This window comes from Pinus tabuliformis, chromosome 4_2 (genome assembly GCF_031772625.1).
Source record: "Pinus tabuliformis cultivar Carrire ecotype Pingquan chromosome 4_2, CPIR1, whole genome shotgun sequence".
NCBI lineage: Eukaryota > Viridiplantae > Streptophyta > Pinopsida > Pinales > Pinaceae > Pinus > Pinus tabuliformis.
In genome coordinates, this window is record NC_142304.1 from 873,533,217 (window position 1) to 873,553,165 (window position 19,949).

At 36.7% G+C, this 19,949-nt stretch overlaps 1 pseudogene; it reads left to right on the plus strand.

Annotated features, from left to right (window-relative positions):
- The first annotated feature begins 2,990 nt into the window (after positions 1 to 2,990).
- Positions 2,991 to 4,665, plus strand: LOC149172472 (putative acyl-activating enzyme 6 pseudogene; annotated as a pseudogene).
- Positions 4,666 to 19,949: the final 15,284 nt, after the last annotated feature.

Here is a 19,949-nt window from a genome sequence, read left to right on the forward strand (position 1 = left end):
TCCTTTTCACATATAATGAGGAGTTGTAATTAAAGTTGAAGTCTATAAGTGGTCTAGGTTAGGAGAAACACAACCTTTGTTGATGAAGGCATTGGAATTATATCAAGTATTGCCCACACACACTAACACACGTGCACACACACACACACACACATGAAGCGATCTCTTCTCTCCCAAAAGAAACTATGTTGTAATTCATTTAATTATTAATTACATGATTTAGAAGAGAAATTAATTACTTGATATTAATTAATATTAGTTAGTTACAAGTGTTCTTGTTTTAATATCATTAATAATTTATATTGTAAATGGTTTGAGCAATGTCATGTGATGATTTTGTGCATATCTCTATAGAAGTTTGGAGCATGCAAGACTTTATCTATACAGTTACAAATCCAACCAAGGGACCAACTAATTGGTGAAAGGTATTCTTCCCTGTCCATTATTTATATCTTTGGCATAATAACTTAATATTAAAAGTTGACTAATGAGTCTTCTTATTTTCTTTGTCATTAACTTGACCCTAATAAACTAGGGATCATTCTCTATCAACCACCCCGGACTTTCCCAAGAAAAAGTTTCTTTGTATTTTGTGTGTGTTTAAAATTTTCTTTTTTTTGGTGTGGGTATGGGTTATTTTATGTTTTGATTTGTTTGTTATATATATGCTAACTTTCATTTTAATGTTGTTTGTTATTTCTTCAATGTATCTATGTGAATGAGAAGCACCATTAATGACACACTTAGCCATCCATAGTAACACTAAAAGAGGTGCTACTATTACATGACAATGCATTACATGACTTACAAAAATAAAAAAATGGGATGGTGGTGTGTTTCTCTAGTAAAGTAGCAACACCTACAGTGTTATACCCTAATTATCCCATGTCCATCAATATGCACTTCTCATTCACTTAGTGTAGTTATCAAAGATGTGTGATACACATTATCATATGGGAGTATTGCAATAAGTGCTCCCATACATTTGTTAATGTACCAAAGAGCATAGTAAATTTATGCACATTTCATATATGACTATTCGATGCACTTCAAATGATAGTGAGTTTTGTTAATTGAAGTGACCTGTGTACATGCTTAGAGTTAGCATGGTTTGAATTCTAAGGTGACACTATTAAGAACTTTTTAAAAGAAAAAGAAAGAAAATAGAAATGTAGGCTAATTTTAAATGTTTAGCTAGTGAAAACTATAGATTTATATGTTTGTCAAAATTCTAAAAATAAATCAAATATATTATGGAATAGAAGGAATAATGAAATATAACAATTCAATAACACAAGACAAAGAAGTGCTCATACTAGAATATAAAGCATTGGTGCTTGTATGTGTGTGGTGCATTATATACAATTTAAAATGAAAAGTTCAATGCAATATATCTTTTTAAACCCTACCATGGTGCCCCACATATTATTTGAAGGTACAATAAATATTATTTTATAAAATAACTTAAGCTACCTTAGTGCACATAGGAGGGTAATACATGGCTATGATGGTATCTTTCATATATAACATTGGACAAATTTTTTGAAACCTTTACAACATACCATAGAACAATCTACATTAATATAACTCTATTTAACACATTGAAAATAATTTATTAAAAAAATTGTTGATATTAACATGAATAAGCACTAACAAAAATATATTTAGTAAAACTTTTACCTAAATTTATTTATTAAAAATATAATATAAATAAACAAATTTTATTAAAACATTTTAAAATTAATATTTAATATTTTTTGAATAAATTATCTATTAAATTTGAAACAAAACATTATTTAAATCTAAATTGAAATTGTTGTAAACTTACATTTTAATAATAATTACGTTTTCACAATTATCAAATTTACCTTAATGTTAACTAAAGTATTTGATTTCAATTTTGTTAAAATTGGTGAAAAGTGCATATGTAAATAAATGACAGATACACAAAATGCTTTAGATAATTGTTATTATTATGATTAAGTGTTTCATTTGAAAATTTCTACCTTAAACAAACATTTATGATTATATATCTCCTAGCATAGCCATATAAATAAAATGGCTTATAAAAGCTAATAGACATAAAAAAACTAAGCATATCTCATGATACATCTCTCATGTAGTAAGATTCTTAAGCATGGAAATTCAATTCCATTAATGAAGATTACCTTAAAAATAAAGATTTTTACAATACCATGGCTTACAAATGCCACATCCTCAAAGAAACCATAACACACACACACATATGTATATGACATTTTCTAAAATTAATCATTTTAATAAAAAAGACAACTAATTTTGAGATAAATCTCTCAAAATTTCAACTTTTGGTTTGTGACTACTAATAAAATATTTTAGAAAATTCTATGGAGATAAATCTCTACCATTCACTTAGTAATTATTAATTATTCCAAAATAAACATTTTTTTTAAATTTTAATTAAGATAATACATTATAACCTAAAATAAATATTATTTATTTGAATAACTCAAGTTGTAACGTATTTGATACTTTTTATCTCAATAGGTTACTTGTATTATAACTTAGTAAACTAATACTTTATTCTTCTGGTAGGGTTGTATATTCTAGAATAGAACTTCTAGAATTTTAATTTAATTATCAATACTTATTTAGTAAATAGTAGGGATTTAACCTCAATAGAATATTCTTAATAGCATACAAAAATCAAAGGTTGAGATTTTTCTTTGAAATAGTTGTATTTTTTTCCTTTTTAATTAAATTGATTAATTAATAAAAAAACAACATAAACACTTGTCATATAAAATGAGATATAATTTTTAGTCTTGTGGTATTGTAAGCAATGGTATTGATCCATGACATGTGTGCAGATTTTATATTGTAATTTTTAATGGTTTGGTTCTAAAGTTGGATTTCATATTGTAATTTTTAATGTTTTGGTTATAAAGTTGAAACATTGGGCATGTAGATTTCAGAATGTTGTTTTTAATCGAAAGAAAGACGAAGAGGGAATGGAGAAATTGAAACGATGTGCTGCGAATCATCCTCCCCTGTCACCGATCCGCTTCATAGAGAGAGATGCCATCGTCTATGGGGACTCCACCTCCATCGTCTACAATTCCACTCGTTATACATGGTCTCACACCTACCAACGCTGCCGCAGGCTTGCCTCTGCTCTCTCTGCCCACAATATCTTGCCTGGGGATGTTGTAAGTATTGGAATCATCCAAATTGGAATCAACATTTCCATGGGAATTTTATTATTTCTTCACCTTAACAAGAAACCCAACAGAGCAGAATAGGATAAAATCTTGATCCTCTTAGCTGTGGTTTGTTGCAGGTGTCTGTGGTGGCTCCCAACGTTCCTGCTATTTACGAAATGCATTTGGCAGTTCCAATGGCAGGGGCCGTTCTTAACACCGTCAACACGCGTCTGGACGCTCGAACGATGGCTGCTCAGTTCAATCACTGTCAACCCAAGATTGTGTTTGTTGATTATCAATTCGCGCCTCTCGTCACGGAAGCTCTACGCGGAACCGACCATAAGCCCACCCTGGTACTCATCCCGGAGCTCGTCAATGGCGCGGAATTAACTTTCACGACTACAGCAGCAGTCACAACATACGAAGGGCTATTGCAAGAGGGAGATCCGGAGTTCGAGACACGGTGGCCGGAGGACGAGTGGCAGAGTATCGTTGTGAATTATACATCGGGCACAACCTCTGGTCCCAAGGGAGTAGTTCACAGCCACAGGGGCATCTACACAATGGTTATGGATACCCTTTTAACCTGGGGTTTGAGGTCGCAGCCATTTATCTGTGGACTCTGCCCATATTTCACGCCAACGGCTGGTGTTTCACATGGGGAATAGCTGCCCTCGGCGGCGCAAATATCTGCATAAGGAAATTCGACGTCCACATCATCTATAAAGCTCTCAACGACCACCGGGTTACCCATCTCTGCGCGGCGCCTGTGGTGCTTACCATGATTTCAAACGTAGATCCATCGGACAAAGAGCCTTTGCCCCATCAGGTGGAGATATTAACAGCGGGTGCTCCTCCTGCTGCTGCTGCGCTACTCAAAATTGAAGAGCTGGGAGTCTGGGTCACTCATGGCTATGGCCTCGCAGAGACCGCAGGAGCGGTGGTTTTATGTGCTTGGAAATATGAGTGGGACAGACTTGCAGCGAACGAGAGGGCTCAAATGAAAGCGATACAGGGCGTTAGGTCGTTGGGTTTGGCTGAGTTGGACGTGAAGGATCCGGATACCATGGCCAGCGTGGCTAGAGACAGAGTGCAGTTGGGCGAGGTTATGATTAGAGGGCCATTTGTTATGAAGGGTTATTTCAAGGACGAGAAGAGCACAGACAAAGCCATGGAATACCCAACCCAGGTTCAATTCCACGATGTGCCGCTTACTGTGATGGACGTCCAAATCGCAGACGATGCCGTGCGGTCCACCAGTGCAGAGATTATCAGGAAACAAGCATCTCGAGTTGATATCAGAATTGATGGCTTCCAGAACCTTGTAGACCGCTTCTTGCTCTCTGCTATCCAGCGCTGGCTCTGGCATGTAATCATCTACATTCCCCAAAACTTAAAGAAGCAACAACAACACGGGGATCGCCATTGTAATTCAAAAATATCTAAAAGTGAAAGTATTTTGGACTGGATACTACAACTGTAAATTACAAAACAGATTACAACAGGTTGCTTATATATATGTTGGTTTTTCATAGCGATTTCAAATTTGAATTTTATTCGCCTGCGCACAACCTCATGTATGCCATAACCTCCAAACGCATGGCATGCGATTTCAAATTTGAATTTTATTCGCCCGCGCACAACCTCATGTATGCTCCATGCCATAACCTACAAACGCATGGCGTACTGTCAACGCATACTGTGGTATCGACATAATCATGTGTATGGTGGATCATGTGGCATCGACATAAGCCATGGTTGATGAACGCGGAATCAGAATTCGTTAGCCGGAGAAATGATGCACACGGCTGACAGCCAAAGCCGATGTCAGAACCCGTTTCCCAACACTGTCTTTAAGGTCTCTTAAGAGTGCATTTATAATGCTATAGTGGTGGAAAAAAGTGAAAGAAGAATTTAAAAAGGAAAAGGAAAGTTATTAAATGAGGTTTTTAATATTATTTTATTTTTATGATAAAATAGAAGTGAAAGAAGTGTTCTGAGATTATTATTGGTTTACTGATTTCCCAAGATTAAGATTGGTGTTGTACAACTTTTTTTTGTACATGAAATACCTAAATATAACCATGCTTTCAATGGGGAGAGACTAGCTTCAATAAAGAGAATAGCATAAGGAGTATTTCCTTTAATCTTGAGGTTGTAAGTTATAAATTTCTTTTGGATCATTTCAATCTTTCTCTATGATTTTCTAGATATGCTATAGCTCCAAACTTCACACCCATATAAAATAACAGCGGTGATTCTCCATACTGCAACCCCAAATTCCACATCCATATAAAATAACAAAAGTGATTATCTAAATATAGGGCAACCCCAAATTTCACTCATATAACTAACAAAAGTACAAACCCAAGGATGAGTTAACTTACAATGGTTTTCAAACTAATATTGAGCTTTCCAACCTTAAAGTGATTCAACAATAATATAATTATTTTATAATAAATAGGTAAATGGCAACCTTCTAGTGAGTCAACAATAATCCCTAATTAAAATTAAATGATAATTATTTTATAATAATTTGGTAAATGGCGTGTTCGAGTAAAATTAAATAAACTTTTAATTTTTATAAGTTAAAAAAGAAAATACTCGTTGACTTTCAAAACCATTTAACCACAGAAGTAAAAAAAATATTATAACAATAAACTCAATATAAACGGAGAAAATTAAAAAGTGCAAATTTCCACCACTCTTCTTCTGTACATAAAAAAATTTGTTGCGGGTTGGATTCTACTCTTAATTATGCAGAATTCAGTATCGTTTGATTGAAGAACATTTTCTTTGGTATTATGTGTATATTAGAGATTGGAAACGGTAATTATTCGAATTAAACTTGTGGAATTTTCAAACATTAATGTTTGTATACCAATTTTTTTCATGGAAATCATAGCTATATCGGATCATTTAATGATCAGAGATTAATGTCAATTAAAACAAGAAATATAAAATTATTATCATCCCTTATCAAAAATAATTAAAAAATAAAACGACCCAAATCATCATCCCAAGTCCAGAATTGACAGAGCCATAGAAAAGATTTCGGTTGAGAGAGTTTTATAGAAGAAAGGAACATAGACCCTTCAGCTGGCGCACAAAACCCTGTAACAAATTATGAACATAAAGAAATTTCAGCCATTCAACAATGGCATTGCCCATTGTCTCATCTTGTAACTGTATAGCAAACAAAAAATGTTAACTACTTACCAATAGCTTGCCTATTATAGGAAAACAGAGTGACATCAAGCACTTTGTATTCAATCTGATTATCAGAACAGTCTCTGCAATGAAGAAATTGGTTTTCTCTGAACTAAACAAACCATGAATCATGAATGGCCAATCGTAATCTCTGCAGCAGGAAGAGGGGGAGGAGATGGGTGGGTGGATTGTTGTGAGAGGAAAATATTGATGTGATCCAGAAAAGAAAGATGTGGAGGCCTGTCCTTTGGGCGCACATAATTATGGCGATTTCAAATTTGAGCTTTATTCGCCCGCGCACAACCTCATGTATGCCATAACCTCCAAATGCATGGCATGCGATTTCAAATTTGAATTTTATTCGCCCGCGCACAACCTCATGTATGCTCCATGCCATAACCTCTGTGTGCATGGCATACTGTCAACGCATACTATGGTATCGACATAATGATGTGTATGGTGGATCATGTGGCATCGACATAAGCCATGGTTGATGAACGCGGAATCGGAATTTGTTAGCCAGAGAAATGATGCACACGGCTGACCGCCAAAGCCGATGTCAGAACCTGTTTCCCAACACTGTACTTAAGGTATCTTAGGAGTGCATTTATAATGCTATAGTGGTGGAAATAGGAGTTGCTTGCATGTAACATGCGGCATGATCCGAGATGCGATGACATCAATCCGGGCTGTCACGAAGGTGTAAGGACTTAGTATTTACAATGGTATAGGGTAGGAAATAGGAATTGCCGGATCTGACACCCCTCCTCGAGGCCTCCACCAGACTTACCAATCACAATGTCTTCGAAAAGCCTTCATCCAACCACTCAGGAGAGGGGATGGTAGGATAAACCGTTGAACATCAACCAAGCAACACCTCGACAGGGACCAGCGGGAGGAGCTGGGCTCAGCAATCCGCCCCAAACACGTGCAAACCAAAAACTAAGAAATACCAACACTAAAATCAAAGTCCCTGAAATAGCTGTATATGCTCGAGAAAGAATGAACGAAATTTTGCTCAATCAATATGAGATGAGCGATATGTGGTAAGGGCAATGAGTCCATATATTTATAGCCTGATTGATTACCCAAATAACCATGCCATGGGCCATTCGCTACCTTTTTTAATTATTTTTTCTTAACTCTAGTTAACATAACCCAAATCTGGAGCTTTTAGGGTTTTTTTATTTTATTGTTTTATACCCGCTAATTGTTTTCGATTCATGCTCCACCTATTTTATTTTAGTGTATTAGTGGGCCAAATTGCATCTGAAATTACTCTTTGCTAAAAATAGCTAGTACGTCCCGTTTAGCTTAAATGTAGTTAATAAAACAAAAGAATTAACAAAGACAAAAAATCATCATAAAAATAAAACAAATAATAAAATATTATACTATTGAATGTCATCACGAAAAAATAAGAAATATGATTAATTAATATTATTTATTGAGCCGAGGGGATGTGTAAGTTTATCCGCCATTTGTTCCCTTTAAAATAAAAATAAAAATTATATTGTAAACAGAAAAATAATGTTGGCTATAATAAGAAAAATAAGTAAAAATGAGTGTTGTTGGAATGCTCTAAATGAGTGCCTTCGAAAAATGAAGATACTGAGAAATTTGTACCAGAAAATCAATGCAGAGAAGAGATTCCAATCGTTCCCTCTGTATGGAAGAGACTTCCTAAGGAGATATTAGAGCTGGTCTTGGCCAGATTTCCACTGAAGAGAATCCTCAAATTGAGAACAATGTGTCACAAGTGGAACATATTATCATTGAGCAAGAGGTTTACCATACTTCATTCTATTCTCTAAGCCCTAAGTTTCAAGAAATGTGTTCTTGTTTGATGTCCTCGATGGTTAATGCAAAGTGAGCTATTGATAATGGAAGTGCAAAGAAAGGCGAAACCCATTCTTCTGTTTATGCGAATATGACATCTGAAAGTAATGTAATGGGAAAGGGGAGCTCCAAATCTGACCATGAAGGTTGCAAGGGAATTCCATGGACCGAGGAAGAACACAAGTAAAAATTTAAGCCCTGGACACCTTTTCTCTCCAATAATTTTATTTTCGGCAATAATTGTACAGACCAATGGTATTCACTTGACTTCAGTCCATTGCATAGTTTGTTCCCTTGTTTTTATCTTATATATCAATATATTAAATTACTCCGACAGCTCTGTATTGATTTGGATTTCTGTTTCTTTGGGATTTTTAGAGCTTCAAAGTTTTAGTTGTTTGAGATTCTTTATCATTAGTTTATTGATCTGACCTATAAATTTCCTCTAGGTTCTATTCTCGTGGACCTGTTATTAGAAAAACATTATGTTGCAAGTTTTCTACCTTTATCTCTGTGAAAAGGAAGTACATATTTATATTCGTTTGGATTTTTTGATGTTATTTTTTCTTTCACAATTTTTTTTATTGCCATTCCATTTTTTGAATGAAAATAAACAAATTGGATTGAAACATTCAATTTTTGTGATGGTTTTCTTTATGGTGAATATTTTGAAACTTTTTAGAAGGATAATGCTTATGTTCCTCCTATCTGGTTAATTTCTTGAGGACCTATCCTAAAAACTTAATAAACAAATTTTAGGCCACCTAGCTAAGGTTGTCACAACTGATAATTAAAATAAAAAATCGTTGCCAAAGTAAAAACTCTTAAAGTAGGTTTGAGGCACTCTAAGAGCCTGCATACATTAGTTGGAATTGATCATATGTGTTCAGGGTGGAGACACTCTAGATCTTCTCTTAATGATCCAGGTGGCTCTAGGGACACACACATGACAAAGAGGGCTTATGAACACTCGAAAATAAAAATGGTCAGAATGATTTCAAACTAGGACTTGAGTGTATATATCATCATCCTGATCACGGCAATGTGAATAGTTCGTCAATCTGAGCTCGTATGAGGGAGAACGAGCCAGTCAAAGTTCTGGTCAAAGTTGGGCTGTGGGCCAGGTTTGAGTGTCATACAATTTGATTGACCCAAAGGCATGAAACTTAGCTCTCGAAGTGGGCTAAATTGTTGCCTCTTTAATTTGTCTAATAAGCCTTGTGTTAGACAAATTTGAATAAATTGCCCTATAATTAAATATATATATATATATATATATATATATATATATATATATATATATATATATATATATATATATATATATATATATATATATATATATATATATATATATATATAAACAAAAGCTATGTTTAAATATGGGTCGGTGGCCATGACCCTGCCGGACCCTCCATCAACCACCATACAATGTTCGTATTAATGGGGTGGGCGGGCCACCTCCGGTGAACCCGGCCCACATCCCTATCCACAAACGTACGCATAGTTAATGGGAGGTCGGTGGGTATCGAGCCTATGCCAGCCACGTTGGCTGGCCCGCGACCATGCGGCGGCAACATGGCATGTCAAACAAAACAACGCGACTCCCTTTTAATGCACACCACGCTGCCTTTAATACCACGCGGAACTGATGGAAAGAAATGTAGCACAGGCCACCAAAACAGTGGAACCACCGCCCAATAATAAAATCTAAAAAAAAAAGATTCTGCATGTTAATTTGGGAGGGGTGGAATTTGATCCCCCAACCCCTCCTCAACCATTTTCTAAACTCTACCTTTGCGCCAGCCAACCCCACATGGGTTAATCCACCCAGGATTTACATATAAACTCATTTTTTTTCAGTGCACCCAGAAGCAGATGGAGGAACCAGGAGCGGACATAGATTTTGAGACAGAGGAGGCATGATATTCTTTGATGCCCAAAGATTCTCTGGGGAGGTAAAAAAAAAATTGTCAGAACATAGTCAAGTTTATAGTCGTTTTTCACGGTTTTATCTAGTGATCGCAATGGCGAGGTAAAATTCACCTTTTGAGTTGTGTATTTCCATTCCACCCATGGAGCAGAATCTTTGAGGAATCTAGGGGGAATCTAAAAGATTCCTTGAGTCCTAGATTCTCAATTTCTCAGAATTCTGAAATTTGACAATCGATTTTGCACTATTCGATGCCACAAATCTAATGGTACATTCAGATTTTTCATTTTCACATTATATTCTTCAGCCACGTTTCTAAGTGGAATGTAGGTGTTAGCATTCATGTGTGAGCAATAATTTCCATGCGATTTATGCCATCTAATTGATGGCACAAACAGCTTCAGCAGTTTGACATTCGCTTCTTCAGATGGCCCTTGGTTGTGAAAATGTTTTTCGCCTTGATCTTCCAGCTTACATGAACAATGAGTTGCCATTTGGCAGCGCAAGGTCAATTAAAAATTTGGTGTGGCTCAGTCGGAGGCCCGACAATATTCGGACCCCTCACCTCCTAGCTACCATTCTAGCACTCTACCAACTCTACTCACTGTGGTGCTTGTTACATTATGGGCAGAACCAATACTTGAAACTTGTTATTTTTGTGGCTTTATATTATTATTGTTAGGTCGGCTTGGTTATATTGTGTCCCCTTAGACTCCTATATATAGAAATTAGGTTTTGTCATTTGTATCATCTGTGAATATTTCATTTGTGTAATGTAAAGGAGGTTGCCCCCTCGAAGAGGCTGAATTCTAAGGCGTTCAACTATCTTTTCTATCTTTTTGTGAGTTGGTTTCATAACATTTGGTATCAGAGCTTTGGATTCTAGGGTTTCTCTGCTCCAAATAGGTTATCGTGGCATTTGCACTATAACTTTAACTTTAACTTCTTCTTCTTCTTCCTTTTTTTTTTTTTTTTTTTTTTTTTTTTTTTTTTTTTCTGCAACATTTCAGACACTTAAAAAACCCATTTGGGTTGAAATCGTTCTGAACCTCGGGTCTGAATTTCTAAGCTTTTCACGCTATATTTGCGGAGTTGAGCTCCTACAAAGTGAAAAAAGGTGTGTAGATTTTTTTAAATTTTTGCATAAGCTTGTTTTGAAAAATTAGTTTGAAGGAATTCAAAGGGAATAATGAAGAATTATTAGCATTAATTAATGCCCCAAAGAAAGAAAATGCAAACACTTAGTAAGCAACCTGAAAGCTCTAGCATGACTCGTGAAGAAGAGGAAGAAATGCAACATGATATATCAAAAATAAAAGACAAAGTACAACAAATTTCACTCTCACTAAAGGCAAATGAAGCCAAGATGAATGGCGTGAAAGCTAATATGAATGGCATGCAAGTTAAGATGAATGGTGTGGAAGCTAAGATGGATGGCATGGAAGCTAAGATGAACGGCATGGATGATAAGATGGAAGAATTGAAGATAAATTTGAATAAGTTGCTACAAGAAATGGTCACTAATGGTGAAAGGGTAGTAAAGGAAACTCATGATGAGAACAAAAGAAATGTTAATCATGATTTCATAGACTCTAATGTTGGATTGAAGACCCACTATATTCCAAAAATCGATATGAGGAAGTTTGATGGCAAGGATCCCGCAACGTGGATACTACAGATGGAGCAATTTTTCGATCTCCATAATGTGCAAAACACACAAAAGGTACGTATTACAACTTTATATTGGGAACCAAATCAGTTTGTATGGTATCAATGTCTTTGGTCTTGTAAACAAATTTCCGCTTGGGCAATTTTTACGGAAGAAATGACAGCACATTCCGAGGATACAAAAAGCAACACCTTTTTTAGCCAATTGATAAGTCTCAAACAAAAGGGTTCAATGATGGAGCACATTGAGGACTTCCAAAAATTGAACATAAGGGTAAAAGATATTCCAGAGGAGCATAGGATTGATGTGTTCATAGGGACTTTAAAGGATAATATCCAACATGAGGTTTGCCTTTGGGACCCTGATTCATTTGAGAAGGCATTCAGGTTAGCAAGAAAAATGGAAAGCAAAATTATGGCAACGAGGAAGCCTACCACTCACAACTATAAAGATGGAAGTGTTGTTGCCCCTAGCCTTACACAACCTATAAGGTTGACACCACAACAATTGGAAGAAAAAAGAGAAAAAGGGATTTGTTACAGTTTTGATAGCAAATACACTAAAGTTCTTAAGTGTGCTGAGAAGAAATTATTCTACATAAATTGTGAAGAGGAGGAAGAAAAGGAATAAGAAATGTTAAAAGAATAGGATACTCTCCAGGAACAAACCCTAGATAAAGAAGAAATGAATCCGACCATATCTTGTAATGCAGTAGTTGGAATTACCACTCCTCAAATTATCAAGATAAAAGGACATATCAAGAATAAAAAGGTAATAATGTTGATTGATTCAGGAAGTACCCACAATTTTATTCATTGTAAGATAACAAAAGAATTGAATTGCTTCCTATATCCAGCACTAGAGTGTCAAGTGATGGTTGCAAGTGGAGGAACCATAAATTGCTCTAGAAAGTGCCATAATATCAAGCTATCCATGGGAAAATATGTATTGAATAGCCCAATGCTTTCCATTCCAATGGGAGGTGCTAATGTTGTACTAGGAGTCCAATGGCTACAATCCTTGGGTACAATAGCTTTTAATTTTCAAGAAATTTTCTGTGGAAGGAAAGGAAGTTGAATTAAGGGGTGTTGCAGGGAAACCGGGAAAGATAATAAGCTCTAACAGTATGACAAAGCTTCTAAAAAAGGAACAACGACCTCGAGTAATTGCACAATTATGTTCGCTAGATATTTCCACATCGAAATCATCTATTTCTCCAGATCTCCAAAAAGTCTTGGACAATCATTCCAAGGTATTTGAGACTCCCAAAGGTCTCCCACCTATTCGTGATCATGATCATGCTATACATTTGATTCCAAGAAGTGTTCCTCCAAACATCAGGCCGTACAGATAGCCCTATGCCCAAAAGAGTGAAATTGAACGTATGGTTGCAGAAATGCTAGAGGCTGGTATAATTCAACCTAGTCAAAGTTCTTTCTCCGCTCTAGTAGTATTGGTGCACAAGAAGGATGGATCATGGTGCATGTGTCAGGATTATAGGGAGCTCAATAAGCTCACTATTAAAGATACATTTCCCGTTCCTGTCATTGATGAATTATTGGATGAATTTCATGGATCAATTTACTTCACCAAGTTGGATCTTCATTCAGGATATCATCAAATCAGAATGAAGACTGAAGATATTCCGAAAACAGTATTTAGAACTCATGAGGGTCATTATGAATTTTTGGTCATGCCTTTTGGCTTACCGATGCACCTTCTACATTTCAAGGTTTGATGAATTCCATTTTCAAACCCTTCCTTAGAAAATTTGGTGTTAGTATTTTTTGATGATATACTACTCTACAACAAGTCTTGGAAGGATCATGTTGAACATGTTGACAGGGTGCTACAACAATTGGAGGAGAAACAATTATATGAAAAAAGCTCCAAATGTTTCCTTGGAATATAAGAGGTGGAATATCTGGGTCATATTTTATCTCATGAAGGTGTTAAGGTAGACCCTAGCAAACTTAAAGCCATTAAGGAATGGAAAATCCCCACATCCATAAAGCATATGCAAGGATTTCTTAGGTTGACAAGGTATTATCGCAAGTTTGTTAAGAATTATGGGAGAATAGCAGCACCTCTAACAACATTATTGAAGAAAGATGCATTTTCATGGACTCCGGAGGCAACAAAGGCCTTCGAACATCTTAAAGAGGCAATGTGCCAAGCATCGGTCTTAGCTACACCGGACTTCACAAAAACCTTTATTATGGAATGTGATGCTTCAAGAAATGGAATTGGTGTTGTTTTAATGCAAGATAAAAGACCCATTACTTTCGAAAGTCGTCCAATCAAGGGAAAGTATTTACACAAAGCTATTTACGAGAAGGAAATGTTGGCAATACTACATGAACTTAAGAAATGACGACCCTACCTAATGGGAAGACACTTCAAGGTAAAAATGGATCATGATAGCCTTAAATACTTTTTAGAACAAATATTATCCTCTGAAGAGCAACAAAAATGGGTCACAAATATGTTGGGTTATGACTTTGAAATCATCTACAAAAAGGGAAGCAAAATGTTGTGGCAGATGCACTCTCAAGAAAGGATGAGGATGTGGAAGCATTATTGTGTGCCATTTCTATTATCCAACCAAATTGGATAAACGAAGAAAGGGAAGAATGGAAGAATTACAAAGAAGTGTGGGCACTTATTCAAAATTTACAACAAGATTCCAATACATCTGATACATTTAGCTGGAAAAATGATTCGTTATGGTACAAAGATCACTTATACCTCTGTAAGAATTCCCAACTCAAACAAAATATTCTTATGGAATTGCACACTTCTCCCTTAGGAGGGCACTCAGGATTTTTAAAAACTTACCACAGGGTTAAGAAGGAATTTTTTTGGTATGGCCTTAAATCAGGTGTTCAAAAGTTTGTGGAGAAATGTTTGGTTTGCCAACAAAATAAATTTGAAACAATTAAGACCCCAGGTCTATTACAACCTTTATCCATTCCGAGCCAACGTTGGGAGGAGGTTTCAATGGATTTTATCACAGGTTTACCCAAGTCTGAAGGAAAGGGTGTCATCATGGTGATAGTTGATAGACTTACCAAGTATGCACAATTTTGTGCATTATCACATCCATTTAAAGCCAGTACAGTTTCTACTGCATTTATGGAAACAATTCAAAAGCTACATGGAAACCCAAAGATTATTGTAAGTGACAGAGATCCCATTTTCACTGGAAATTTTTGGACATAATTATTTTCTTGTCTTGGTACTCAGTTAGCTCATAGCTCATCTTATCATCCTCAATATGGTGGGAAAACTGAGATAGTAAACAAATGTTTGGAAGGATATCTTCGTTGCTTTGTATCTGATAAACAAACACAATGGGTCAAATGGTTTTCTCTGGCTGAATGGTGGTATAGCACTCCATTCCATACTGCAAAAAAAATGACCCCATTTATGCCACTTTATGGATATCAGCCACCATCCATCACATCATATTTAAGAGAAAATTCTAAGGTTCAAGCAGTGGAACATCACATCGAGCATCAACAACAAGTTCTCCAACTCTTAAAGGATAACCTCGTGTTGGCGCAGAATAGAATGAAACAATAGGCAGATCAACATCGCAACGAAAAAAGTTTTGATGTAAGTGACTGGGTATTCCTACGGCTACAACCATATAAAAAAATGTCCCTCAATCAAGCTAAGAAGGATAATAAATTATAACCAAAGTATTATGGTCTATACAAGGTGTTGCAAAAGATTGGTGCCATGGCATACAAATGGAGCTTCCTGCAGCTTCTCGAGTGCACCCAGTTTTCCATGTTTCATGTTTAAATAAGGTTATAGGCGACAAGCTCCTAGTTCAAACAATATTGCCAGAACTTGACAAGGAAGGAAAAATTATATTGGAACCGGAAGCAGTCACAGAGACAAGAACTCGACAGCTACGAAATTGATCAATTTCGGAGTATCTCATCAAGTGGAAGAACTTATATGCTGAAGATTCCACATGGGAGGATGAGAATTTTATACAGAATCATCCAGAACTACTCAAGCGTTGAGGACAACACTTTTTTGAAGGAGAGGGGCATGTTAGGTCCCTATAATACTAGTGATTCCCCCATTACTATTGTCATTGTATCCCTTATTATTATTGTTGTGCCCCTATTGTCCCCATATTGTTATTATTGTGCCCCATAGAATCCCTCTATTGTTATTTTTGTGGCTTTATATTATTATTGTTAGGTCGGCTTGGTTATATTGTGTCCCCTTAGACTCCTATATATAGAAAGGAGGTTTTGTCATTTGTATCATCCAAGAATTGTTCATTTGTGTAATGTAAAGGAGGTTTCCCCCTCGAAGAGGCTGAATTCTAAGGCGTTGAACTATCTTTTCTATCTTTTTGTGAGCTGGTTTCATAACATGGATGGACATGACTAATCAGAAGATGAATGGCGGAGAACTTATCGCGGGAGGTTAAGCTAAGAGATGGATGAGCGAGACTAATCAGAAGGGGAGATCTTATCGTGAGAGGTTAAGTCAATAGATGGACGAGCAAGACTAATGGGAGATGAATGGCAGAGATTATTGCGGAAGGTTAAGTCAAGAGATGGACGAATAGGACTAATGGGAGATGAATGGCAAAGATCTTATCGCGGGAGGTTAAGTCAAGAGATGGACGAACAAGACTAATTGGAAGATGAACGACGAAGATCTTATCGTGGAGATGAAATGAATAGATGGATGGATCACATCAAGTCACGTGGCGAAAAATAAATAAATAAATAAAATGGTGCGGAATGATGGAGCGGGTTTCCGTATGCAGTAAGCAGTTTCTCACGCACCCTCAAACCCTCAAAGTTGTAAGTTGTATTTCTAAATTTTCTGTGATTAGCCTAAGTGAATGACACATAGCACAGGAAAACCAATTTCTCGCATGCTCTGGGGCGGATATCGATCATGCAAGAATCCACACGAGATTGCGGGATAGCCGTCAGATCATGCGGGTTTGATTAATGGTGGAGATTGGGAGCGCATAAAGTATTGAGACAACACAATAGTCATTGGATCAAGCTATATATATTGATGGTGGAGATTTGGAGCGAATAAAGTCAAGTGTTGAAATGAATCAGACAATGATTGGTCAGGTTTATTGTGGATCGGACGGTAAGGAGATCTACGAGTATAATCTGACTAAGACGTTGTTTATTGGCTTCCGCTTAAGCATTTCGTGCTGAAGGAAATGAGAATATGAGTGAGATCTATTACAGAAAGAGAGTGATTAAAGATGATAATGATGAAATGAACCAAGTACTGAATTAAGAAAACAAAATTTCCATACCCTGATGGGAACCTCACCGGAGAGACAGCGCACCACCCCTCCTCACCTCCCATCACCCCTCGAACAACATGCAATGTAGACTCTTTGCTACACATGAGACTAGGGACCGGCTTGTGGAAATTTCCAGGATGATGATGGACATATTGGGGTCTCATCCTACTACTCTCCATCCTTGCTTCAAAACCCTAAAGTCTGCTCCAAACTGTATATGACTTTTTTTAATACTCTTAATATGATTCTCAAGCATCTTCTCATTCATCTTAATTAGCTGATCTATCTGCTCATCCTTCTCTTCAATACTCTTAAGGATAATCTCCTCATATTTATTCTTATTCTCAACCCTCTCCTCATAACGATAACTAGAAAACTGAAACACAACCAATCTACTTGACACTGTTGTAATGGAAATGCAGCGACTTAAGCAAACAAACAATTAAACCATGAATCTATGCTAGCATACATGTACAATAAAGAGGAGCCTTAGCTGCTAGGGTTGGGCCCTAACCCAAGAGCTTCACCCCTCTGAGTTAACTCATTGTTGGCTCAAAACAAAACTCATTCTTATTATCAAAACAATGGATTACATAAAAAACTGTCACAAGTCTCGCAGCTCGAAAATAAAGTAGAATTTTACAATCAAAAGTCTGAATCCTACTGAGGTCCCAGGCATCTATACTTATACGGCTGAAGTCTCCAATGACTTCCTTAAAATTAGGGAGGCTCGACTCCCAAACTTGAGATAACTGGTGCTTTGACTTTCACTTGCTTGGCTGCCTTCTAGTCCTCATGATTTGGCTAGTTTCACTCCGAGATGATGAAGGAATATTTGAATGGAGGGGTAGTAAATGAGGAGGATTTAACTCCTATAATTCCTCTCCCTTGTCCCATTCGACTTTTGACCAAGGCCTTTGGTAAAATTCCTTGCTTTTATCATTTATTCCCGTATTACATGCACATTAGACCACAAAGCAAAATATCCAACTCTAACTCATCTCATAAACAAAATATAATCAAAAGTATGCAATAAGTTGTGAGAATAGTTGGTTTTACTAAGCTAAGAGGTGAATTAAGGGCTATATAATTACCCAATGATGAGGCTCATTATCACCCCCCTACTGAAAGTGTTGCTCATCCTCTCAGAAACTTAGTCAATGTCCATGTCCTTCATGGCTCTGGTAGCCTTTCTGACATCCCATGCCTCTGTTGTGGTCTCTTCTTCTTGTGCATAGAAGCCTGCTTTCCTTTCTACTTCTTCCCACTGCCTCTTTTCCTCTTTTTCTTTTCTCCCTTCTAACATTCCTAGTAGTAGTGGTGGATTGAGTTTTAGGCCTATCCAATTGACCTTCAGCCTTTGCATTGATTGCTTATACATATGTGTCATGTTGAGTTCCTCTCTCAACCTTTGAGGGGAGTGATATTCTATGATCTTCAAGCTGTGTGGAAATGTGTTCCATCTCCTTGAGAAGCATGTATACTATCATTGCCTAGTAGCCTAAACATATCCTCAAAATGTGAAATTTCTTGCTCTTGGGCAGCAAGATATCTAGGTGCTAATTGAGGATCATTTGCAATTAGATTATGGGTGCTGATTAGGGCCTCGGTATTTGATTGTTCATCTCTGATGAAAATAGGTTCATTATGCTCTCTGGCCAATATTCTTTTCATCTCTGTAGCCCTAGACTCCTCATTGTTCATCCATGATGCCAAAGCCATTAATTGCATATCTCTTAGCTTGGCATTAGGATCCCAAACATTCTTGTCTGTGAGGGCCTTGTTGTGCAAGTAAAATTCAGCCATTTTGGCCCTATCCTCTAGTGTACTTTGATCACAAAGATCAATAAACTGCATGTAGTCCTGAAATGGCATGGTGCCCCTTGTGCTAGTGTTTTAATCTGAAATTGCAGCCATTGTTCTCTGAGGTAAAGAACATAGGATTTAGCTGGCATCCTACACTGGATGGCCTCCAAGGAGAGGCTAGCCATACATGCTAGTTGGTTTTCCCTTTCCTGCATATGTCCTCTCAGCCATGCATTTTCCCTCTCAAGTTGATCTCTCATTATTGCTTCTTTGTCCCTTGGTGTAGGGGAACCTTCAATCTTAATAGGGATTTTTGTTGATATTTGTGGCTACCCTTGTTTGATTCTTGTGCTCTTTCTTGTTTTGAAATATATAGGGGTTAGCAATGAAGTGAAAAAACAATGGAATTGATGGAGAGATGCATGGTAAGGAGTGGAGGAGATGAATATATGTGTAGCAGGGTTCCCTTTGGATCTTCTCTTTGCTCCTTAATTGTTTTTCTCGCCAACTACAAATAACAATTATGTCTTTTTTTTTCTTTTTTCTTTTTCGTGAAAAACACCTAGGCTGCCTCAGAGCGGTTTCACCCTAGATTTTTTCCCTAGGCACCTTAAGGAAGGTTTTCACCCAGGGATCTTCTTATTATTTTTTTATTTTTTTCATCATTGGGCCGCCTCACGAGGTTTTCAACCCAAAGATGGGACTCAAGCGCCTCATGGAGGTTTTCACCTAAATCTGTATTCTTTTTTCTTTTTTCTTTTCTCAGTGACCTGATGAGGGAGGAGCTGGAACCTGCTCCACCATCATCACTGTCTTATTGATATTTTCAATGAACCCTTGTTTTGATAAATGCCTCTTGTACATTTTCAATCGGTGTCCATAAACAAGCAATGGAATGGCTTCTGGTGGGCCCCAGTATTGTAGCAATAATGCTACAACTCCTGGAACTCCCTTCTTTAATTTTATCAACCCGGTAGTTCGTAACAAACTTGGAAGCGACGG